This window comes from Pteropus medius, unplaced genomic scaffold (assembly GCF_902729225.1).
Source record: "Pteropus medius unplaced genomic scaffold, Ma_sr-lr_union100, whole genome shotgun sequence".
In the NCBI taxonomy this organism is placed as follows: domain Eukaryota; kingdom Metazoa; phylum Chordata; class Mammalia; order Chiroptera; family Pteropodidae; genus Pteropus; species Pteropus medius.
Genome location: NW_024344240.1, coordinates 16,917,832 through 16,941,819, shown reverse-complemented (window position 1 = coordinate 16,941,819; position 23,988 = coordinate 16,917,832). Strand labels below are relative to the sequence as shown.

The 23,988-nt window shown below is 37.1% G+C and overlaps 1 non-coding gene across 1 annotated transcript; it reads left to right on the top strand.

The window, feature by feature from the left end:
• The first annotated feature begins 3,070 nt into the window (after positions 1–3,070).
• Positions 3,071–3,189, top strand: LOC120607447 (5S ribosomal RNA). Its single transcript, XR_005654159.1, has one exon. It is a non-coding gene; the product is annotated as a 5S ribosomal RNA (ribosomal RNA).
• Positions 3,190–23,988: the final 20,799 nt, after the last annotated feature.

Sequence of the window (23,988 nt, the reverse complement as noted above, 5' to 3'; positions counted from 1 at the left end):
ATTGAAGTCCTAACCCTCAGTACTTCAGAATATGACCTTCTTTGGAAATAGGGTCATTGTAGGTGTAATTAGTTAAGATGAGGTTATACTGGAGTAGGGTGGGCCCCTAATCCAATATGACTGGTGTCTTTATAAAAGGATGGTCATGTGTAGACACAGACACACAGGGAGAACACCATATGATGATGAAGGCAGAGACTGGAGTTATGCAGCTGCAAGCCAAGAAACAAGAGAGATTATCAGCAAACCACCAGAAAGTAGGAAGAAGGAAAGAAGGATTCCTCTTTAGAGTGTAGAGGAAGCATGGCCTTGCTGACACGTTGATCTTGACTTCTAGCCTCCAGAACTGTGAGAAAATATATTTGTGTTCCTTTAAGCAACCAAGTGTGTGCTATTTTGTTATGGCAGTTGTAGGAAACAAACACACTTGCTCTGATTCCTGACCTACACATATAGAGGTAATAAAGGGTTGCTTTTTTAAGCTGTTGAGTTATTGGGTAGTTTGTTACACAGCAATAGATAACTAGTACACGTGTTGCTTTTGACGATATAATTATGCCACAATTCTAAAAAGATTAGACTTGGGAATGAATGAGACCTGGGCAGTTCTGGGAGACAAAGCAGCAGGAAACAAAAAAAACATCATATATCAAGAATAGTTTGGCCTGTGCACTGCCACTGAGATGAATATATGTCACACTTTCTGTCCCTGCATCACTTGCTCTGCATTCACAATCCTGGAAAAAAGCTTCCAGCTGGGCAAGGGTAAATCATTTTCCCACCACTGTCTATATTAGGGAATTAGAGAAAAAATCTTGGCCTTTAGATTTCCAAGGGGATTGAGTGGATTGTACCTGGATTTACCATTCTGTAAAATCTGTTCAAATTGAGGGTATATTGAGATAAGGCAAAGATGCCAGGGACCCTCAATCCAACACATAAATGTCCTCAAGAAGAAAGTGTTTAAAGAAATAACAAAAATGGCTTGGTATTATTATAGATTAAGAAATCCAAATTGTCAAAATAAAACAAGGGAACTAATGAACAAGGGAACTTCATGAACTAATGATCTACATGAGATAGGCCTGCTCTCAATTCTTCGTCAAGTTTTTTTCATTGGACTTCTAGGTATGGTATTCAGCAATTCAAGTCTAAAGGAAGAGCAGTGGCAAAAGTATAACTTAATGCAAACCACTCTGTGCACTCTTTTTTAAAAAAACAGTTTTAAAATAGTTTGTTTTGGCTACTAGAAAATTTTACAGAGCCCCACTTTCAATCACGAACACACACACACACTTACACACAAATGCAGTACTGATTGCACATACGGCCTCGAGGAAAGAAGTGATGACTAGTAACACCCACTTCCATTTTAATAAACTGTGCACTCAAGCTCATTATAAATTATTTGTTTATTCTATTTTACAGAGAGAAGATAGCACACATCACAATTGTGCTCACCTTGTTACAGTAGAGTGAATCTGTCCTTATTTTTAATAATTACCACTTTAAAATTTGTTTTTCCCCATTTGATATGTGTGTACATATATATGTGTGTGTGTATGCACATGTGTACTGCTTATAAGTATTAAAGAACTTAGCAATTAAGCAGCTAAATAAATAATAAAGAGAAAAGCAGGAAAGCATTATTAAGCTGTTCTCATAAAACTTATTATTGGTTACTTTTCTGAAGTTAAATCATACAATGCACCACAAGTCACATGCTTGTAAATTCCTGACGCATCACAGAAAATGTCATTCTAATGAAGTTCCACGCATCCCATGTTTGTATGTTCCAGAGGCAGCTACTGGATTGTGATTCCATAACTGCCTGATGTTAATATTCTCAGCTAGTCTTTATGGCTTCTTTGCTTGTCTGTCAGCTGCCCACCTAGGGAACCAGCAGTGTCTAGCAGTCTGGGTGCACTAGTGGATTTGTCAGCTCCAGCAAGTGCCGCGGTCCAGCATTCTCTGCCTCAGTCTGTGCACACACATTGTTCTTTCTGAGAGCTTTGCTCTAGGTCTTCGATCCCTTGAAAGCTACCAGGGTTCTGATCATTACCAAAGTACTCAGGGAATGAACACAGCCTTCTGGAAATGCAGATATCCAGCAGAATTAATACACCCCAGAGAACGGCTGATTGAAGTGAGGTGAAGCAAAATCCAAAGCCTGAGTATTTAGCTAAAAGGCAATTTAAAAGAAATTCCAAAGACCCTAGGAAGCAATTCAAAGCAGAGAATTCCAAGGGAAATATGTTCAAGGAACATAATTCAAGGGCAAAAGCCTCACTTAAATCTTTCAATTTTTTAGATATTGGATGAATAAGTACTCGGCTTAGCAGAACAGAGAATGCATTGTTCAGTATCTTTGAAGCGGACAGTAATACTCATTATTTTTTCCCCTCATCTCAAATATAGCACTTCCTTTAAAATCAAAATACCCCAAAACAAACAAACAGAAAAGTATTTCTTCCATGTTCCCCTAAACCTGCTTGTCCTATTAACATCCAGTCTCAGTTATGGAATTGCCATTCCTTCAGTCATCCAAATTAGGAATCTCAAACCTAGAAAGTCAGCAGGAAAAAGTTAGCCTCCACCTCTCTATCACGAAGATCATCAAGCTTTGTCAATTCTATCCCCTTGGGTTCTTCCTTCTCTCTCCATCTGTCACTGTCAGAGTTTTAATTCAGCCTCTTCTCCTGTGTCCTGAGTTGTAATGATACCCCCACTCAAACAAAAAGTATCAGTTTGCCTCCAGTCTCTGCTCTCTACAGTAATTCATCCTCCACACTGCTTTCAGTTTCTTTTTCTTTTAAAACACAGAAGCGAAGCTGTCACTCTCAGTTTGAAATTCTTACCACGGCATTCCTACCTCTTCATTCTCCAGCCTCAGGCTACGTACCCAGTAGCATGTCCTGCTTTTCCACCCACTTCACTAGGACTGCTGTATTCACTATTTCTTAAATGTGCTAGATGTTCTGAAGCCTATATGCTTCTGCCTCATATCAGGAAGTTCCCATCAAGAAAGAGAAATTCGAACAGGGGAAGTTTAATATAAAGAATTATTACTGTCTACGGCCATGCCACCCTGAACAAGCCCGATCCCATCTGATCTTGGAAGCTAAGCAGGGTCGGGCCTGGTTAGTACTTGGATGGGAGACCACCTGGGAAGACCAGGTGCTGTAGGCATGAAAAATAAAGGACTGTAAGCTGACAAGGTACTTGCAATCTATGAGGTCCACCAAGGGTTACCTCACCTAAAAAAAAAAAAAAGGAATTATTACTATAACAGGGGATTTGAGTGACAAAAGACTGGCTATAAAGAAGTAAATTAAACTAAAAAAAAAAAAATAGAATTAATGGCTATAAGAAGCAGTCAACCTCTGCAAGGCTGAGAGTATTCAAGACCCAGCTCCCAAGGCTGAGATCTGGACCTCTTTGGAGAGGACCTGTTCATGGCTTACTGGTGGCAGAAAAGTCACCATAGTGCCATGCTGGAGGAATTTGCTAGAAATTCACTCTCTGCAACTTACTAGGAAAGCTGTTTGTAGGGAGGTGTTTGCTGGGGGCAGCTGCTGGCTGCTGAATGCTGTTGGCTTCTGTGTGCTGCTGGACACTGTGCACTGCAAGAGCTGGGGGCTGTAAAAGCTTCCTGCACTACAGGAGCCAAAAGCTGGAAAAGCCACAAGAGCACCTGTTCAGCAAGCACCCTGGAACTACAAGGCAAACTCTTTCCTTTTGCAGTGTTTCTCCAGCACCCACTACTGACAAAGCTTAACACCCTTCTAGCTGGCAAAGATAAACTAATAAGGAGTCAACTCCATTGTTGTAGGCGATGAAGGGCAAGCAGGTAGTGAAGGATGAGTTTGAACCCATGAGCCATAACTTGATCATTGGCACATGCCCATACCTCTTTCTCAGCTTGGCAAGCTCCTCTCTTATGGTCCAGTTCAAATAGTGCCTCCTCTGTAAAGCCTTTTCTACCATCATATCCTTAATCCAAGCAAAACAGAACAACTTTTTGGAATGTTATTCATATCATTATAAAAACATTTTTCTGTGTCATAATTTATTTCTATGACTCTCTTATATCATTCATTTCTTCTCAGGATATGTTCAAGGATGTGAACCATGAATTATCCATGTTGTTGTCACAGCCCCTAAGGCCAAATCTGAAATTGGAGCGAGCACTCAGTTTCAGAGTACAAACGAAAGTAGACAAACTAGAAATTGCTAGAGTGTAAAAATGCTTTTGGGTTGCTATCCATTACATATTTTTAGTTAGATGGGCCCATAGATCACACCCTTTATCAGCTGAGGCCTAGAGAGATCAAGTAACTTATCAAGTAAGCTTTAAGTAAATAATGGCAAAGCGGAGACTGCACCCCACTTGACATGTATGATTTCAATTCCAGTGCTTTCTCCGCCCTGTCACACTGATTCCTGCTAGGAATTATAATGCACACATTATTTTGTATTGAAATTTTTTTTATTTTTCCATATTTGGAAGTTTAAGTCGTCAGATTTTTATCTATAACTTATTCATCTTATTATGATTCAAAATGAGGTAAGTGAAATAAGAAAATATGTAGATCATGTCTCCACATATTCTATGCTCTCTTCTTAATTTGGCTCATTGTTTCTCCTTGGTTCATAATTTCCTATCCCATCTTTTTATCTGTCCTTATTAAGACTATATAGTTAGAATAATAGAAACACATTAACTCTAGTGTAATTAAAGGAGATAACGTGGGGTCTCACGAGGCACTAGAAATGGAATCTGGAAAGTCTTAAAAAACCAGAGCAGTCAGTCTCTCTCTTCCTCTCATCTCTCGTGTTTCTCTCTCTCTCTCTCTCTCTCTCTCTCTCTCTCGTCCACCCCCTTCTTTCTTTTCTTTTTCTCTTTTTTCTCAATCTCTGTCTCTTACATATTCACTCTTCTCTTTATAGCTAGACTAGCCCTCCTCGCCTCTCTGTGAACGTGGCAAATTAGTAATATAGTCATCTTAAACTCTAAGTTAAAATGTCCTAATAGGTTCAACACCTGCCAATACCCACCAGGAAGTATGAAGTCTCAACTACAAATCTCAAGAAGAGGGAAACTGATTGACCATCTTAGATCAAAATATCAATCCAAATCCAATCAACTGTGGTTGGTGGGCTAAAGCAGAAAACTGTTTCGTTTTGTTTTGTTTTCCCTTGACAAGTGTCTCGCCTGACAAAAGAGAATGGAAATCAATTTAACAGAAGCAGGCTATGATCTAAGGCAGAAACTTCAATGTTTACTACATTCTACTACTGAAATTCTATATAGCTTTCAGTCAGGCCCAGTTTACTTTTTAAATAATTTTTTGTTTTTCAATTACATTTGACATACTATATTAGTTTCAGATGTACAACATAGTAATTAGACATTTATATAACTTATGAAGTAATCACTCCCATAAATCTAGTACCCATCTGCCACCGTAGTTATTACAATATTATTGACTGTATTCCCTATACTATACTATACTTTACATCCCCATGACTATTTTGTAGCTACCAATTTGTACTTTTTAAACTCTTCTTTTTTACCCATCCCCCAAACTTCCTTCCATCCTGCAACCATCAAAATGTTTAATGTATTTATGAATTTATTCTTGTTTGTTCATTTGGCCTTTAGATTCCACATATAAGTGAAATCATATGGCATTTGTCTTTCTCTGTCTGACTTATTCTACTCAGCACAATACCCTCTAGGTCCATCCATGTTGTTGCAGACAAGAAGATTTCATTCCTTTTTATGGCTGAATAATATTCCATTGTATATAGGTACTATCTCTCCTTCTTTTTATTCATCCTTTGATAGACCCCCAGGTTTCCTCCATATCTTGGCTACTGCAAATAATGCTACAATGAACATATGAATGCACATGTCCCTTTGAAGTAATATTTTCTTTTTTTTTTTCAGATAAATACCTGGAAGTGGGATTAGGGGGTTTTTATTTGTCTCTTGTTATAGTTTTTGTTTTAAGGTCTATTTTGTCTGTTATAGGTGTTGCTCCCCTTTTGTTTGTTTCCATTTTCATAGAATATCTTTTTCTATCTCTTTATTTTCAGTCTGTGTGTCCTTCAATCTGTAGTGAGTCTCTTGTAGGCAGCATATGGAAGAGTTTTGTTTTCAATCTATTTATGCACCCTACATCTTTTGATTGGAGCATTTAATCCATTTATATTTAAAATTATTATTACCATTTTATTTTTCGTATTTTTAATCTTTTTTTTTCCTTCTTAAAGAAGTCCCTCTAACTTTTCTTATAATACTGATTTGGTGATGATGAACATCTTTAGCTTTGTCTTGTCTGAGTAGCTTTTTATTTGTCCTTTGATTCTAAATAATAGCTTTGCTGGGTCGAGTAATCTTGGTTGTGAGTCCTCGTTTTTTGCACTTTGTATATTTTGTGCCAGTCCCTCTGCCTGAAAAGTTCCTGTTGAAAAATCAGCTGATAGTCTTACGGGAACTCCTTGCAGATAACTAATTGCTTTTCTCTTGCTGCTTTTAAGATTCTTTCTTTGTCTTTAATCTTTGGCATTTTAATTATGATGTATCTTGGTGTGGGCCTCCTTGGGTTTAGCTTGTTGGAACTCTCTGTGCTTCTAGAGCTTGAATGTCTATTTTCTTCACTAAGTTAGGGAAGTTTTCCATCATTATTTCTTCAAATAGGTTTTCAATTCCTTGCTCTCTCTCTTCTCTTCCTGGTACCTTTATGATGCAAATGTTGGTATATTTGACATTGTCTAAGAGGCCCCTTATATTATTTCTATTTTTTGGACTCATTTTTTGTTGTTGTTCTTATTGGGTATTTTCTGCTATCTTATCTTATAAATCGCTGATTCAGTCCTCTGCTTCTTCTAATCTACTGTTGATTCCTTGTAATGCAGTCTTTATTTCGGTATTGTATTCTTGATTTCTGACTGGTGCTTTTTTATGTTTTCTATATCCGTTTTTATATTTCCTATTTCTTTGTTAAAGTTTTCCCTTAGATCATTGAACATTCTTATAAACCAATGTTTTGAACTCTGCATCTGATAGATTGTTTTCTCCATTTTATTTAGTTCTTTTTCTGGTGTTTTGTTCTATTCTTTCATTTGGTACATGTTTCTTTGTCTCCCCATTTTGCCCACCTTCCTGTGTTTGTTTCTATGTATTAGATAGGGCTCCTAAGTTTCCCGGTCTTGGCAGAGTGACTTTATGTATTAAGTGTCTTGTGGGCCCAGTGGCGCACTCTCCCAGGTCACCTGAGCTGGTTGTTCCAGGTATGTCCTTTGTGTGGGTTGCGTGTGCCCTTCTGTTGTAGGTGAGCCTTGGTTGGTGTTTGCACATCAATGGGAGAGATTGATCTATAAGCTAAATAGTTGTGAGGACTAGTCATTACTTTAGCGGAGGACCTGCTCTGCAGGATTCGCTTTAGCAGGGCTCTTGTGCCTATCCAGTCTGCCCTTGTGGTGTATCCTTTGTGGATATGATTGGGTAGTGCTCTGGTGTTGTCTGAAGTTGACCACCAGGCATGTTGGTTCTGAAGCCTCTTGGAAGGAACTCTATTGCAGGCCAAGGTCAGCCGTTGCCAGTGCCCTGCCCAGGGCCACTTGGAAAGAGCTACAAAGTGATCTGCGGATGGTTGCCACCTGTGCTGGACCAGGAGGTGCCTGGGAGAAGCTAAGCTGCGCACTGAGTCTGGCTGCCTCTAGTTCTGGTTTTGGAATGGCTTAGGAAATCGTACAGAGCACATCAAAGACAGATGATGTTTGTTTGGTGGCTTCTGCCAGAACTTCTGTCTGGGAGAAAGTTGCCCCTCCAGCCCTTGCTATAAAGCCAGACAATTCAGCTCTTCTCCACATGTCCCTGGTATCTTTCAAGCTGCTTCCCCAAAGCTGAAGCTCAGAGCAAGTGAGTCCGTCCATGAGAAATTTCTTGCGTGGGACCTTGAAGAGGAACATCTGCAACTCCAGCTGCCTTGGTCTCACTCAGCCACAATCTCTGCTGGTTTTCTCAACCAGAAGTTGTGGGGGCTTCTCTTCCTGGCACTGGAAATCTGGTCTGGAAAGCCTAGAATGTGGCCAGGACCCCTGGCTCTTCAGAGGGGACCTCCACAGCGAAGAAATTCCTCCCGATTTTTAACCATCCAAGGTGTGGGACCAGCCTCTTCTGAGTCTCTAATCCTCCTACCAGTCTCCACGTGACTTCCTCTGTATTTTCTTAGTTACAGGACTTCTGTTCAGCTAAACTTCAGGCAATTCTCCATGATAGTTGTTTGTAGTTTAGTTGTAATTTTGATGTGGTCATGAGAGGAGGCAAGGACAGCATTTAGTAAGGCCCAGTTTAAATGTACCCATGTTGGCCAATCTTGCCTGATTTATGAACCAAAATAATTTATCTTTTTGGCTGTTGTGCCTCTGTCATTCATCACACTTTATTCTGCCAATTATTATACAGTTTTGTTTACGTATCTATCTTTGCCAATCATGTAATTCATCTTTGTGCCCCCATACCACTTAGATAGTTATGTGGCATAGTATGTGTGGCACGCTAAAAGACTTAATAGAAATCATTATCCTTCCTTTATTTTAATTTATTGGGTCTCTGAACATCTATGATGCCATTGTTTATTACTTCGACAATTATTTTTTGAGTACATACTATGTTCTAGGCGCTGTGGTAGACACCACATGCATAGCGATGAACAAAATTTGACTGCCATTATGGAGCTCTCTCTACTGTAGAATTTAAGTAGTCAAGCAAGTAAAAAGAAAGTTATAAATTATAATTAGTGTTATCAAGAAAATATAGGGTACCGTGTCAGTATAATAAGAGAACTAATTTAGACTGGATAGTTGAAGGAGTCATCCCTGAGTAAGTGATCTATCATCTGTGATATAAGAAATCATCAAAGTGAATAGTAGTGGTAGGAAAGATAGGAAAACAAGGGGAGATTTTGCCAGGAAAAGGACAAAATGTGTGAAGGTCCCAAGGCAGGAAGGAATTTGGCATGCCCCAAGAATGACAAAAGATCAGTATGCCTACAAAGTAATCAACAATCAGATGAAAGGAGCAAAGTTTGGCAGGAGAGGTATGTCAAAATCAGATTATATAGGGACACTGCATGGTATTTTGATCTTGAGAGAAATAGGAGTACTACTGTAATGCTTTAAACAGGGTGATATCATGATTCAAATTTGAATTCTTAAAAGAGCACTCTAAATTTAGATTGGAAAATGGATTAGAAAGAGGAGACTTGCAAAAATGGAAACGAAAGATAAGAAGTTCTACAAGGGAGGTGGCACATACATTTAGACTCTCTGAAAAGATCTTTCTCTACTTTTACTGATAAATTTCTCATTCTACCTTCCCCTTCAGGATTATGACTCTCAATGACTTCCTTCCTTCTTCCCCTTGTGGCTGAACCATGGATTCCTCTTCTTAACATTCATGTCTCTCTCTTCCACCTTCCTTTAAGAAATCCTCTGTCCTCTTAAATGACAACTCCTTTCTTTGGCCTTGGAATTTTAGTCAACCTCACTTCAGTCAAAAACTTTGTTATTGATTCACACAACTTTATGAATTGTGATAAATCTCAAGTATGACTGGTCATTGGAATAATTCCGGAAACTCTTTTGAAATATAGATTTCTTAGCTCTACTTTCAGAAATTCCCAATAAGCAAGCCTGTGGTGGTCTTAGATATTAAAATTTTTTAATAATTTCTCTTAATAAAACCGATGATTATGTTTGAGAAACTTTATTAGACTATTATCAAATTCATCTACTGATAATTTAGTTCGAAAAATTTTCTAACCTCTCAGATTTCCAAAGGCCTTTTAAAAGGCATGTTGCAGACTCAGCTTTAGAAATCATAAAACAGTCATTTGACAATGATCAGAGACAGGCAACATCCTTTCTCACAGTGATGATGGCTCACCAGTTATACACCTGGCCCCAATGAAAGAAAACTATCTTTTTGATCTAAAATTACACTGTGGACTGTTCTAGATCCTGCAGCCACATTTTGGTAACAATTTTATAACAGCTGCACATAATCCTAGTAGTAGCAATAAACATTTTGATGCTGTGTCATTTTAGGAAAAAAAAAATTGCCTGATTTCTTATTACTCACTCATAAGGTTAACATATCAGGTCATGTGATACAAATGAAGGCTCCAAGCTTATGTGATCAGCCTACGAGCAAAAAATAAGAGCAAATTAAAAAACTCTGAGCTCCCAACCAGTCTTCTGTTTCTCGCCCAGAGCCTTACTACCTCCCACACTGCACATGTTGTAAACTTTATTTGGCCCATCTGTTAAGGAGTTTGTTTTCCAAATTTTCAGGGGCTTGGCACTTCTGGACTGAGTACCAGAACTAAATGTGACACAGATTTTTACCTTTTTAATAATTTTGAATTGCAAAGGCATTGGTGTTGGAAAGGGTCAGGCAAACAGAGGAAGTAACCCTTAAATACCGAAGCAGTACTGCCAGGGTTAAACATCATGGCTTGGGCAAACGTATACTTAACGTCCATCATGATGACAGCAGTAGCAATGCTAAGGGTATATTGAGTTTTCAGATTTGGTTGTGGGCTGAATGTGGGCACAGCTTGGCATTTGATATTAGGCAGATTCAGACCATGATGTTTTCTCACAGTTAATGCAGAGACCATAGATAATAATTATGTTGCTGAGTCTACAGAGAATCTTTACGACTGATCCTCTATTAAACTGGCAAAACAAGAGGATAATGTCTCCAGCACTAACAAGTTGGCAGGGAAGTCGGTGGCAACTCCTCCCACTAATGTTCCATCTGTGTGAAGCTTCAGTAGGATCCAGGAGATTGTTTCCCCACACAGGTTGTGCTTGCAGTATCATCAAGAGTGAGTGGCCCGAGTGGAGATACCTTTATTGTTTCGGAAAGTCACTGCCATTGGAGGGTGGGCAGTACATGGAATTGAACACTAACACTGTTATGTCGTTCTAAGGAGAGTATCCATGCAGTGATGTAGACAGAAAAATAACTATTTCTAAGTGCCGACTTGTACAAGTGACATAAAAGTCACAAACAAGAAAAACAGTTTCTAACAAGGATTCATTTTAGAAAAGCCTTTTGTTTCTTTTCGTGGAAGCTTGGAAAACTGCTTTTGTTTAAAAATATATTTTCTGTTGATTGCTAACACAGTCCATGGTACTTCCCCAGCCTTGAATCTCTTCCAGCATCCTAGGTTGCTGGCTCAGATTTTGCTCTAAAAGCATAAGGGGAAAAGGAAGAAAGGCTTGTGAATGCAAAGGGAGTTCACAAACCAGCTGAGGCAAATTCTGATCCCTGAAGTGATGTCTGCCATTGTACACTTCCAATGTCACCCAGGAAGTATTCCCTAGATGTTCTAGGCAGAAATAACATTTGTGTCCCCTGAACTCCTTAGCATTCATTTGATATTTAAAATTTACCACTTTGTTTTAGAATTATTGTACTATATGTCTTGTTTATCTTTTTAGATATCCACAGTGCCTCAAATGGGCCTCATTTAACATACTTTGTATCGTGATTAAATAAATGCATCCTAAATCTCCCCATTGAAGGCCGTAGACAGAGAACCATCATCAGGTTACTCACTGAGGGGGCATATTACCTATGCTTCACCTCATCCTCACTGGTGGATATTCTATAAAATAACAAGTAATAATAGCTAATACTTTGATTTCTTCATGTGCCAGGCTGATTATAAGCACTTTATATGATTAATCCAAGTAATTCTCACAACAGGAAGGAGCTATTATTATTTCCATTTTATAAATGAAAAGACTAAGGCCCTAAAGAGTTTCACTTTTTTGGGATTTGACAGTTAGTACGTTGGGGTACTGAGAGTGTACTTGGATGATCTGTCTTCAAAGCTCATGTTTTTAAACACTATACATATTGCCTCTGAATGGGAGTCCTAAAAGTCCATAAGGGACAAAAATCCTATTATACCAGGTTTGCAGTGCTTTTAAGACTGTTTGTAGGACAGAAATATAGAGGAGGCAAAGGTTTTAATTATCTGCTTTCTCATGTGTTCTTCACGGCATTTAATTGAATTAGAGGACTGAAGAAGCCAAGGAAGTTACTTCCTTCTATTTTCTCTTCATTAATTCTTACCAATACTCCCACCCTACATTTGTTCCTTCCCTTCCTCCTCCTCCAAACAAAACAGAAGCAAAGAAATATAAAATATTAATGCTGCAAGAGACATTAACACAGATCTATATAATTCTTTCCTCTCTGGAAGGTTTCATCATCACCTGATTTACCTAGCAACTTCTGATCATCCAAACATGGTTTTAGTGGAGCATTTTCTTACCTGTAGGCAGATGAAGTGCCTCCTACAGTTCTTTGTTTATAACTACAGTATAGTGATTATCTTTTTAGAAGACCATTATTTATTTGCATTTAATCTTTCCCCGCCCCCAGGCTGTAAATTCCATGAGAACAAAGATCAGGTCTTTTATTTATTTGATTTTCCTAGTTCTGTGCATTATAGTGGGCACTTAAAATGCTTGTTCTGGATGAATTAATTAATCCAATACAAAGCTCTCATTTTACAGAGGAGGAAACTGCAGTGGAGGTGAAAATATGAAGTGACTGCTTATGACCACATCTACTCAGTGGAAAAGCTGACCAGGTTGATTGCAATTATTACAAATGCCAACATGTCCTTAGCTTAAATCAAACCTGGCCTCCTTAATACCTGAAAGCAATAACCAAGCACTAATAGCTGTCTCCTTTGAATCTTATAATGCTTATAATCTAAAACACTTATTTAGCTCTTATGTTACTGCCCTGTATTTTGACATAGGTATGCATGTGTATATTTTACTTCTCTCTGCCAAGATTATAATTATTTTAAAGTTAAGAATGCACCTATTTTTTTTTCTTTTCCTTCCACAGTGTTTGATTGTTTAAGTGTCTGAGCTTAGAAAAATTAGGAATTGTTTATTTTATCCACTTTCACCACTCCCATTATGCTCATAGGGCTATCATACTTGACTATGTTGATTTATATTTCCTTTCCCTTGCGCAATTCTTAATAGTAAGAGATTGGGTTTGAATTACAGCTCTGAGTATCCTTAAGTACATTTATTTTTTCCTCTGTCTTCTGTTTCCTCATATGAAAAAGAAAAAAAAAAGAATATTATTACTTACCTTTGGGAACTGTTGTAAGGATTAATAAGGTAATTATATAAATATTTAACAAAATTCCTCACATTTAACAATTACATAGTAAATGGAGGTTATTGGTCCTTCCCTCTAGGCTTCCATAAATGATAAATCTCTTTTTTTTTAATTCATATATTTCTTTAGATGATTTAAACCTCTGTCCCATTGGATAGGCAATCCATTTTTATATTTCTATTGTGTGTTGACTTAATAATTTAACTCTTAGAAGCTCATGTTATCTATAGCTCTGATTTCCCCAGGCCTCATCAACTTACTGCCCCCCCCAAAAAAAAGTCACATTAATGATGATAATAATTTACATGTTCTAGTTTTTGTCCCTATCCACTAATGGAAGATCTCCAGCTCCCAAGAAAGCTCCATCTACCCACTCATATCTCTGAGAGTCCCCAGGATCATTCTCACGCATGCTGAATCAGTATTTCAGCTATAATAAAGATTTTTTCCTCTTTCCATATATCCTTTTCCTATTTCCCTTAATTTGTGGGCTCAACTAGTCCTCTCTCTGTCAACAATTGATTTAGTCCCAGCAGCAAAACTGAAGAGACTCCATCCTGCCCTCCATTTCTCTTCTCCCAGTGAACTTTCACCAGCCTCTCCTCCCCCTTCAGTCAAAACCTCAAAAGCCCATGTGCTTATCAACCCATGTCCATGCACCTCAAGGGGGCAGAGAGTACACTCCCTAGCTGCACAATGCCAATATCTGTTTAGACTTAGCCAGGGCATCCTGCTGACTTATTTATATTATTTTCAAGCTGTAGGATCCCATAGCAATATAGTTGCTATCTACCTATGATTACTTCTCAAAAAACTATTCATCTGTGGTTCATATTTCTGGTAATGGTACTAGGCTCGAAAATTTTAAAGCAGTCTCATTTTCTCTCTTCTGTTTTTCATAATCAATTCCAATTACTGAAGAGTTTATCTCCATGACCTCTCTTATTTCTATCTCTTTCTTTTCTAAATTTCACAGCTGCCAGATAAGGTGAGTCATTAATTACTCTTGACTGATTGCTGAAAAGTCCTCCTAATTCTTCTCTTTGCCTCTCCCTATACTTTTCATCTACACAACAGTTTTCTGTTCCATAAAATTTGAATACTGAACTAAATCTTGCAGCTCTAAAAGCTACTGAGCCCATGAAAATCAAGCTGAACAGGCCAGACATTTGCCTACCAATTTACATCACTGTTTTCTTCCATTTTAGGTAAATCTGATGAACTAGGTCATTTTTTTCTCCAACTCAGGTTAAAAACAAGTTGTTAGAAGTCAAGTTAAACTCCCTTTTGAAAACCAAAAGTAAATGTCCTAGATTTCAAATGTAGAAGTTGCAGAAATGTACACCATTCAAAAGAGCTGCTACAGGACTGCTTTTATCTTAAATAAAAAAAGTTAAGTCTGAGAAATAGTTTGAATTATTCATAGGTGATTATGAGTAGTTTCCATAGTGTAGGAGCAAGAGTAATATTCATGGCATATCCCCCAAACCATAAGCCCCAGGAGAGCAAAGTGGTGTCTGCCTGATGTCTTCAGTGCTTAGACATAGGACCTCATACATAGTTGACGCCAGATGATTGTTTATTGAATAGATAAATGAATGGATGTCTTTCCAAAGAACAATTTCAATACTCCATATTACTTATAAATGGAAATCTGCTTATCTTTCCACACCCTGCAGGGCCCTGTATAGTACTTTGCATAGATGAGGCATTCAAAAGGAATGAAGTGCCTAATTTTTTAAAAATTTATAGATGCATTCATGTATATCACCAAAGGAAGTAATACTCTCATCATGGCAATGCACAACAGAATCTAGAAATGGAAGGAAAAGCCATAGACGTTGGAAAGGTAAGGTCATTTAATAAATTGCTTGACAACCTGGCCAGAAAATTTTAATACATATGAGGTCACTCAGGGAAAGACAAACAATCATTTTCCAAAAGAAGTCTCATTAAGAAAGGACATAGTATCAATTCTTTTCAAGCTTTATCCACACTATTTTCCATTTTCAAACACTCCACTGCTTTATTATTAGACTTTGGAGCAAAGAAAGCAGCTCTTTTTTCTCTCAAAGAGAATAGAAAGATTATTGGCCAAAAGATATTTGCCTGAGTTAGAGTCAAATGACAAGGTACTCACTAGCTGAGTTTCTTGGGGAAGTTCATAAACATTTCAGAGCTCAAATGTCACATCTATCAAATGGACTGATGATACTAGCCCTGTCTTCCAAACACCACTGTTCAGGGAATTAAAGATCATGTATGTTAAAGTGATTTTTAAGACATAAAATGAGATATATGTTAGGTATTATTGTTACTGCTGCTGTTATTACTGTTTTATATCTTGAGGACACTAGTTTGAATTATGCGGATACTTGCATACCAATAATCACCTGAATACACATCGCTAAAGTGTGGCTTCTCAATATGGTTACAAAGAATGTCATAATAATAAAATTCCCTAAATAAATATTTCATTCGGGACCTACTGCATCCATATAATGCCATGGGCAAGTTCAAAAGCATCTCATGGGAGCAAAGGTAATTAAAACTATTTTAATAAAGCAAGAAAAAATCTCAAAAAAAAAACCATTTGTATTGCACAGAAAGAAATAAAATTGAAAAAGAAATACATTGCATATCTAGGATACTGGATATCCCCAATTATATTGAATAGAAAAAAATTCCAACCTTACACTCTCTTGATTATCCTGAATAAAATAATATGACACTCTGATTTTATTATTTAAAAAAAAAAAACTTGAATTTCTTACTCCAAGACTAACCTTAGTTCATCCACTTTATTTCATCTGCCATTTTTTATCTTTATTGGTGTTCTTTTATGTTAGGCAATTTCATAATTTCAAATAGTTTAGAGTTTTATTGTCTCCTATTTCTTGCTTTAAAATTTTTTTTCTTCTACATGCTTTCTTATCTTTGTATAAAATTTTTTCATTTTCTTTTATTACCAGTCATTTTTAATTTCCATTGCTTTTGATCTTCTCTTTACTTCTCTCCATCTCATTTACATGACTATTCCAGTGTATCTGCCTTACATTCATGTTTCCTCTGTTTTTTTCCCTCTCCTCTCTTTCCCAATCCTATCCATCTGTCTTCCTTTTTATTATAATTATTAAAAAAAACCCTGGTGGGTGGCCTTAAAATGTTGCAAGAACAATTTGTTACCAGGATACGTAAGGAGAAAAGAGCCACAGCAAACATTTAATTCTAATGAATATGTTTCTGTATGTGGAGGCAGATAGTTGATTCAAATCACTAGGTGGCACTATTCCAGATCTGATTCTAATGAGGTGGCTGTGTCCCTCCCCCTTCCTCTTTAACATTTATGTCCTATATATGGATTTCTATTCAAAAATTCATTTGGCCCTCTGCAGTATCTACTTTTGAAATCTAGGATATGTCATATCAGTTATCAAAAATAATGTAAAAACACTTAAGGGTTTATGACTGCTGATTTGAGTCTGAACTGGGGAGGAAATGGTTTCATTTATTTACTTTTCTTGTATGAAAAAAATGTAAATTTAACAACTTTATATATAAATTTGCTAATGCATAAAATTCCAACTACAGGTCCAAACATCCAATTTGTGAAGTAGAATGTATTAATAAGCATTTCATACAAACATGCCTTTCAAGATCTCCAATTTGAATAATTTTGATAATTTGAATAATCTATGCTGTGTCCTAATGATTATGTAATACACATCTGCTATTTTTGCCTACCTTGTACCTTTTCTTTTTGGGACCTGACCCTGCTCTACCATTTACTAGCAAGGAGACTTTGGACACATTATGAAACCTCACTGTGCCTTAGTTTTCTAAATTGTAAATTGGGAATATTAATGGTATATCTCTTGGAGTTATTGTAAAGTTTAAATGAGTTAATATGTGTAAAACATTTAGAACAGTATCTGGCATATAGAAAATTCTAAGTGACACCTTTTATTCGCTCAAGATTTCCTTAGACCGCCTATTATTTTTAAGCATTAACTCAGGGAATGAAGATTTAAAGGGAACAGATCTGTAACTTATAAAAATGTAGATAAGTAATCAGATAATTGCAATGCAGTATGGTGTGATGGAGAGGAAGAGTATAGAATCCTATAGGATAAAATAGGATCAGCTGACTCAGTGTTTGGGTATAGGAAGGAGAGAGGGAAATCCTCCAAGATAAAGTTATATCTCAGTTGAAACCCAAGGATGAGAAGGTTTGACTGAATAAATTGGGAGGAGAGAAGGTCGGGAATATTTTCTGGGAAAGTAACGAGCATATGTTCTTCCTGTAGGTATGACTAAGAAAGTAACACTGGCTTTATTCAAGAATTAAGCCATTTTTTTCTTAATGCTCACAGAGAATAATTCATTCTTATTCTCTATAAAGCACAAGTGAAAGAGTCATTTCAAGGACCAAAAAGAAGCTATTATAGCCTGGCCTACTGAAGTGTGACTATGAAATAATGAAACAGGTTTTTAAACAAAATGTGGCATGAATCTTTCCTCAGATAATATGCTGATCTCCCGCCTATAAAATGCTTCTAAATTTGAATAAAGAATGCATTTATGAATTTTATTTTCCAGAAGTGGTGATGGGTTTATACTGACTCATCAATTATTCTCTTCTTTAGGCCAATTGTGTGAATTTGCACATTAGCTTGATGTGGGATGGGAGATGGGCACAATCTGAAGCCAGTCACTAAACGAAGCCACTGAACACAAAAGCAATAAAAGCCTGGATTAAGTGGATTAGGTTTAAAAAAAAAAAAAATCAACCGACCTTACATTTTACTCACTAGAATGAGATCACCCAAGGGTGAGAGAAAAAAAAATGAGTTCTCCATAACTTCTAGTCCCATAAAGATGTAGTCTTGATTTCCCAAGTGGATAAAACAAACTTCCTGTAGTATGTAAAACCTGAGCTGGCCTTGCCTTTTTTAAAAAAGCAAACAGCAGAAATGTGAAGCAATGGGGTTAACTGTCCAGAAATTGAGTCGGAAAACCACCTATAAATCCTTGCAGGAAACATATTTTTGTAAGGCAGAGAATAGTGGACACTTCGTGTGATGAAATATGTAAGAGAAGCCTCATAGGTCTGTGTATGGATGCAAAGTAATTAAATCGAGCACTTACTGTAATTGCTTTCTACCATTTAGTCAAGTAGTGATTTAAATGACAGCCAAGCGGTATGGGTGGCAACAGGGTCAAGTATATTCCCAGCCCTGGGTGTGTCTTTCCAGTCTTCAATTTCTGTTTTTATGCTCCCTCTTATATGCATCTCCATTTGTGTATTAAACTATTAAACTTGAAGGCACGATTTCCTCTGCTTGTTCTCTCTCTCTAACTCTCAGGACCCAGATTCAGGGATTAATGATAGTCAGGAATCTTAAATAACTCATTCCTGACCTAGAACAATGAGGGATCAGATATGTGGGTGGGTTGAGATAACTCTGACAGTAATGTTTCCCCAGGCCTTGCCTGACAGCAGGTATATGATTCCCACAAAACACTTCACATCCTGAAGTTTAGCTATTGGCAACAACTTAAGAATTTTCCCTATAAAAAATTGAACCAAGGGTGTCACCCTTATAGACAGCCTCTGCTTTCAGTGACCAAAATTCAGTAATTACTCCCACACTTCCCCTTCCTCCTCCTATTTGAATTATGGAAAATCTTTTCATTTCTTCTGAATAATTTGTGCCACCTATTTTTTAGGAATTTCCTGGAATGGATTGCAAGTAGCTAGTGATGCTACTTTTTCTTTTTTTAGATTTCCCCTGGTCATAGTATCTCTACTCAAAAAGAATTTATCAACAATCATTCCCTTATGATTGTTTTTTTTTCTTTTTTTACTTACAATTGGTTGCCACATGCTTTTAGTATAATACCCCATAAAAATCAAATAGCATTAAGTATTCAACAATGCCCACCTGTAGCACACTGTCACATATAATATATTATCTCATTCATTTTTCCACTCTTATTCATTCTATCATTACTATTTAAATATACACTTGCAATTTAAAATAAATGCACCCAACTATTTCTGGTCTTCTTCCCACTTGTACTACTGACCTTGAGATGCATGGGTGTGGCTCTTTTTCCTAAAGTGTTACACTCAGCTTCCTTTTAATTTATTATTTCTTTTTTCTCCAGACTTGTTTTTTTCTTTTATCCTTTGTCCCCAATTTGCCTACCTTCCTTAGGTAATTGAATAACTTCATCAATGATCTCCTTTCCTGTTTTTCATCCCTGAGTCCAGTCTCTTCATATCTAATGACACATTAGTATTTACCAATCCCATTGCAGTTCCATACCAAAGCCTTTGAAAGACTTACTTTGGAGAGAAATCAAGTGAAACATCAAACCCATAGAGTACATTAAAAGGAAAATTTTAAATATATATTAAGTGAGAACTATTTTATAATACAATCAAAACATTTATAAAACATTAAATAAATGTTGGAATTGGGACATGGTAATTCAAAGATAGATGGCTAAGGATAATGTGCATTTGCTGTGTGTGCATATATTACGCTGTATATTGGATACTAAAGGCTAATCCATCTGCACCTAATATGTTGGAGGTTTTTTCATAGTAGACGATCTGTTATCTACAACTTACTCCTCAGCCTGCAGTTTGCTGCCCTGCTAATAATGGTTTCAATCCAAAGGAGGTTTAGACTTAAATATTTAATCTTTTTGTCTCACCCTATGCTTTCAGAAATGGCACATTTTGAAGTCATGATTTTTACCCTGATCCCCTTTCCTCATGCCATTTAAGAACATGAGGCTTTTAGTACTACTCAATGAACAGCAAATATACTGTCTCATCAGAGAACTGCAAGTTTTACTAATCAGAACATAAACTTGTTCTGTAACATCAGAATAAGACAGGACAAAGACAATGAAAGACGGCCGCCGAATTGCCCTGAGCTCCGAAGAAAAGGTGTCAATGTACTTACTGAGAATCACATGATACTTCCTTAATATTTTCAATATTATCGGGTAAATTATAAGACTTCCGTCTTCATCCCAGATCCTAAGTGAACTGAGATTTAAAAAAAAAAAAGTCTTTAATCCCAAACCACCAGAGTCTGTTCCAAGTAGAAACTTGAGAACAACTATTATTTTTCAAGCAGTCTCCAGAGTTCCTGGTAGAAAAGGGTACACAGAGAGAATAACCAAGCGTCAAATGCAGAGAGGGCTTCCAGAAAGTCAGCAATATTCGAGAGAAGACCTGAACTGGGCAGCTACTCTGAGATTGAGTTCCAAGAGCCATTCCGGTCATATTCTTCTTTGCCCAGCCTCCTCCTCACCCTCCTAATCAGTCTCAAGGATTCTAAAACCTGACCAAGCAGTTTCAGTTAGAACTAGCTCAGCCTTTAGCTTTTGGAAGAGAAGTTAGCTAACTCTGGGCCCTCACCCTGTGGCATTTGCCTGGCAGCAGGGTTTCCAAGAATAGCTATTTTCTGTGGTTTTCTCAATCTCCACTCCCTAGGGAAACCAGGGAGTATAAACTTTTTTTTCGGTTTTAAGGTTGTTTTAAGCATCAGCAAAAATGTTTGCCTTGAGTTTTAGCCAGCATCTTATTTTATCTAAATGAATTCCCAAATCTCAACTTACATAAACCATAATGCCCACCAGACAGATCAGTAAGTTTCTATTCTGTAACATTAAACAGAAATAATTAAAAGAAGGCTAAGTGACCCCAGAAAAAATATTCATTGAGTGACAGGTAGGGCAAGTTAAAACTGAAAGCCAGTGCCTCAGGTCTGGGATTAAAATACTATTTTGAGTCATAATTGATGTTAATTGCTCTGGAAGGGAGTTCTTTCAACACATTTCTTTGACAAACGTATAGAGAAATTTAAGAAGGAAAATGGAATATCTCTGAAAATTCATTTGTAATAGAAAATAAAAAGCAGGGCAGAGCACTAAGAAAAACAATTATAGCATCACCTAACTCCCAACACATAAATATTATTTGCAAGGAAATAATGTTTCTGCCACTTGCGTTAAAATTAGAATTACAAATGGAACACTTAAGAATGTTTCCATAAACTCAGAGTGCAAATAAGTCATATATCTTCTAGTTCCTAATTAACCAATCTAAGCTTTCACCTGTCATATTAGCAGGATGCTCACTAGAGAGTCAGTACAGTATAGCAGGAAAGAGTACAGACTCTGGGGCTAAATTGGTTCCATATACTTCTCACTTACCATTTGTAGGATTTGGGGAAGCATGAAAAGATTATGTAATTTTCCCAAGATCATACAATTATAGTCTAATTTCTATATCTAAGCTGTCATAGCAGGAGCTCTGATTTATTTATTTCTGTTCACCTTTCTTTGCTACACAGTACAACTATAAACAAGTAGCCCTATAAACTGGACAGATAAGGCTATTGACAAATAATCCTATCAGTTTGACAGATAAGGCAAACTCCCACAGATCCAGTCCCTAAACAGACTATCAAGGATACCCCACCCTCCAACGCTGTCTGTTGGGTAGAAATGGTGTATTAGTGTCCTGTGGCTACTGTAACAAATTATCAAAAATATGGTGGCTTGAAACAACAGAACATTATTATCTCACGTTTCTGGAGCCCAGAAGCCTGAAATCAGTGCTGGGCTGAAATCAAGTTGTATGTGGGCAGGACCACGCTTTCTCTAGAATCTCTAAGGGAAAATCTATTCCTTTTTATTTACAGCTTCTAGTGGCTGCCAGCATTTGGCTTGTGATGGCCTTCGTGGTCACATCGCTACCTCCTTTTCTATATGTGTATGTCAAATCTCCCTCTAGTTCTCTCTTAGAAGGATACATGGGATGGCATTTTGGGCCTACCCAGATGATCCAGGATAAACTTCCCATCTCAAGATCCTCTCAAAACACAGAAAGCATAAAATCATTTTTCACTGCTTGTCCTACTGATTATAGACACAATATTTACCTCCCAGGGAAAATTTACAACATCCCTCCAAGATAGAAGCACACACACACATGCTTCTATCTTGGGAAAATGGGAAGGTTTTCCGGTGCCTCAAAAATTATTAACCTATCCAAGGACATCCAAGGTGACCCTCTAGCTTTCCTCTCATTAAAGCAAAGCAAGTAAAAAGCAGCTTTGTTCATGCAATGCCAAAACAACTAAATAAATAAGTTCCAACCTGTGCTGTGAGGTAGTGTAAAAACTAGAGAGTGTACTAAGGAGATTACTCTTTCTTTCATTGGAATTTGTTTTAGACAACTTTTCTCTTGTTCCCCATTGCGGTATACAGGAGCTTCATTGCCTTCCTTCATGGTCAACATTCTATTTCTTCTTTGCTTGTCCTAGTTTATATTATGTTTCTTGTGTCTGGTTGTGAAGGACATGGACTCAGGGCCCAGAAAGCTGGGCTCAAAGCCCTGCTTAGTGTTTTCATAGCTCTGTAGTCCTAGACAAGTTACTAAATGCCCTCTCTATACTTGTTTCTGATCTGTAAAAAAAAAAAAAGAAAATCAGCTCATTGTCTATTACGAAGATTAAATAAATTAATACAATGCTTAGAATAGTGTCTGATACATACTAAGAATGCAATAGATTTTAGCTATTATATTCCTCTTTCCCTTCCTTGTTCTTTTCATGTAGAGATCTCTCGGTCATTCATTCCCCATTATGCACTGAAGGATTTGGTATGTGATTCACAGGATGCCATTCAACTTCAAGGACTGGAAACATAATAGATAATTTAGGCATCCTCAATGATGACTTACTTCCAAACTCTTAATCTTTGGGGGTGAATTTACCCTGAAACTAATAAAGCAGAAGTTTTAGGGTCCCTGCTCATTTGCATATGCCCTGTCCAAGGCCTAGGAGCTACTTTGTCATCTGTCTTCATAATTTTTATTCTGCCTTTTGAAAAGAATCCTGCCCCAATGATATAAGCTTCAGGTCCCACAAGAGCTGAATCTATCCCTGCTCCCTTCCAGTGACTTTCTGTACTTCAATCACGTTCTACAGTGGCCACTCCAGAAACTGGCAGCAGCCTCAACCTGCTCCTGTATTGAAGTTGCCTTACCTTGACCAAAACACTCTAGTTTTTCCAATTTTCTCTTTAGAGTTCCTAAAAATCAAATTTTTAACCCCATAATAATTTTGGTCTTCATAAATTATTAGTTAACTTTTTTAAAAAATTAGAAAAATTTTGTGGTTCTATATTTTTTAATACACAGATAATTTTAAAACTCTGTTATCATATGTTAGATGTCTTAAAATATTTCCATCATGAGAAAAGAGCCCTTATGCTCAAAAAATTGGGTAACCTTGCATTGGAATTACCAGTTAAGTCAGGGTACAAATCAAACAGTTCATTTTGAATTATAGATCATCAACTTCCAATGTCCCTATTTACACAGCAGAATTTTTTTTACCATGTTGATGTTCAGTGGAGATATATTCCCAATGAAATATTCAAGGGCCTCTCTATCCACAAAAACATACCAATGTCACCTGTCACTAAGAGCTTTGCCTCAGAAAGTTGAAAAATAACTCGTGTTTTTATTTATGATCTTACCTTAGGCCCAAATCTAATATTTCAGTATTCTAACTTTCAAAACCAAAATTCAAACATTAATAAGGGAAATCAACGATGACCAATATTTAATAAGCATCAAAGATTTGCCTGAGTTCTTTAATTGTTCTAGAATAATGTAATAATGAGGAGGTAATACATTGTTCATACATCAGAATTCA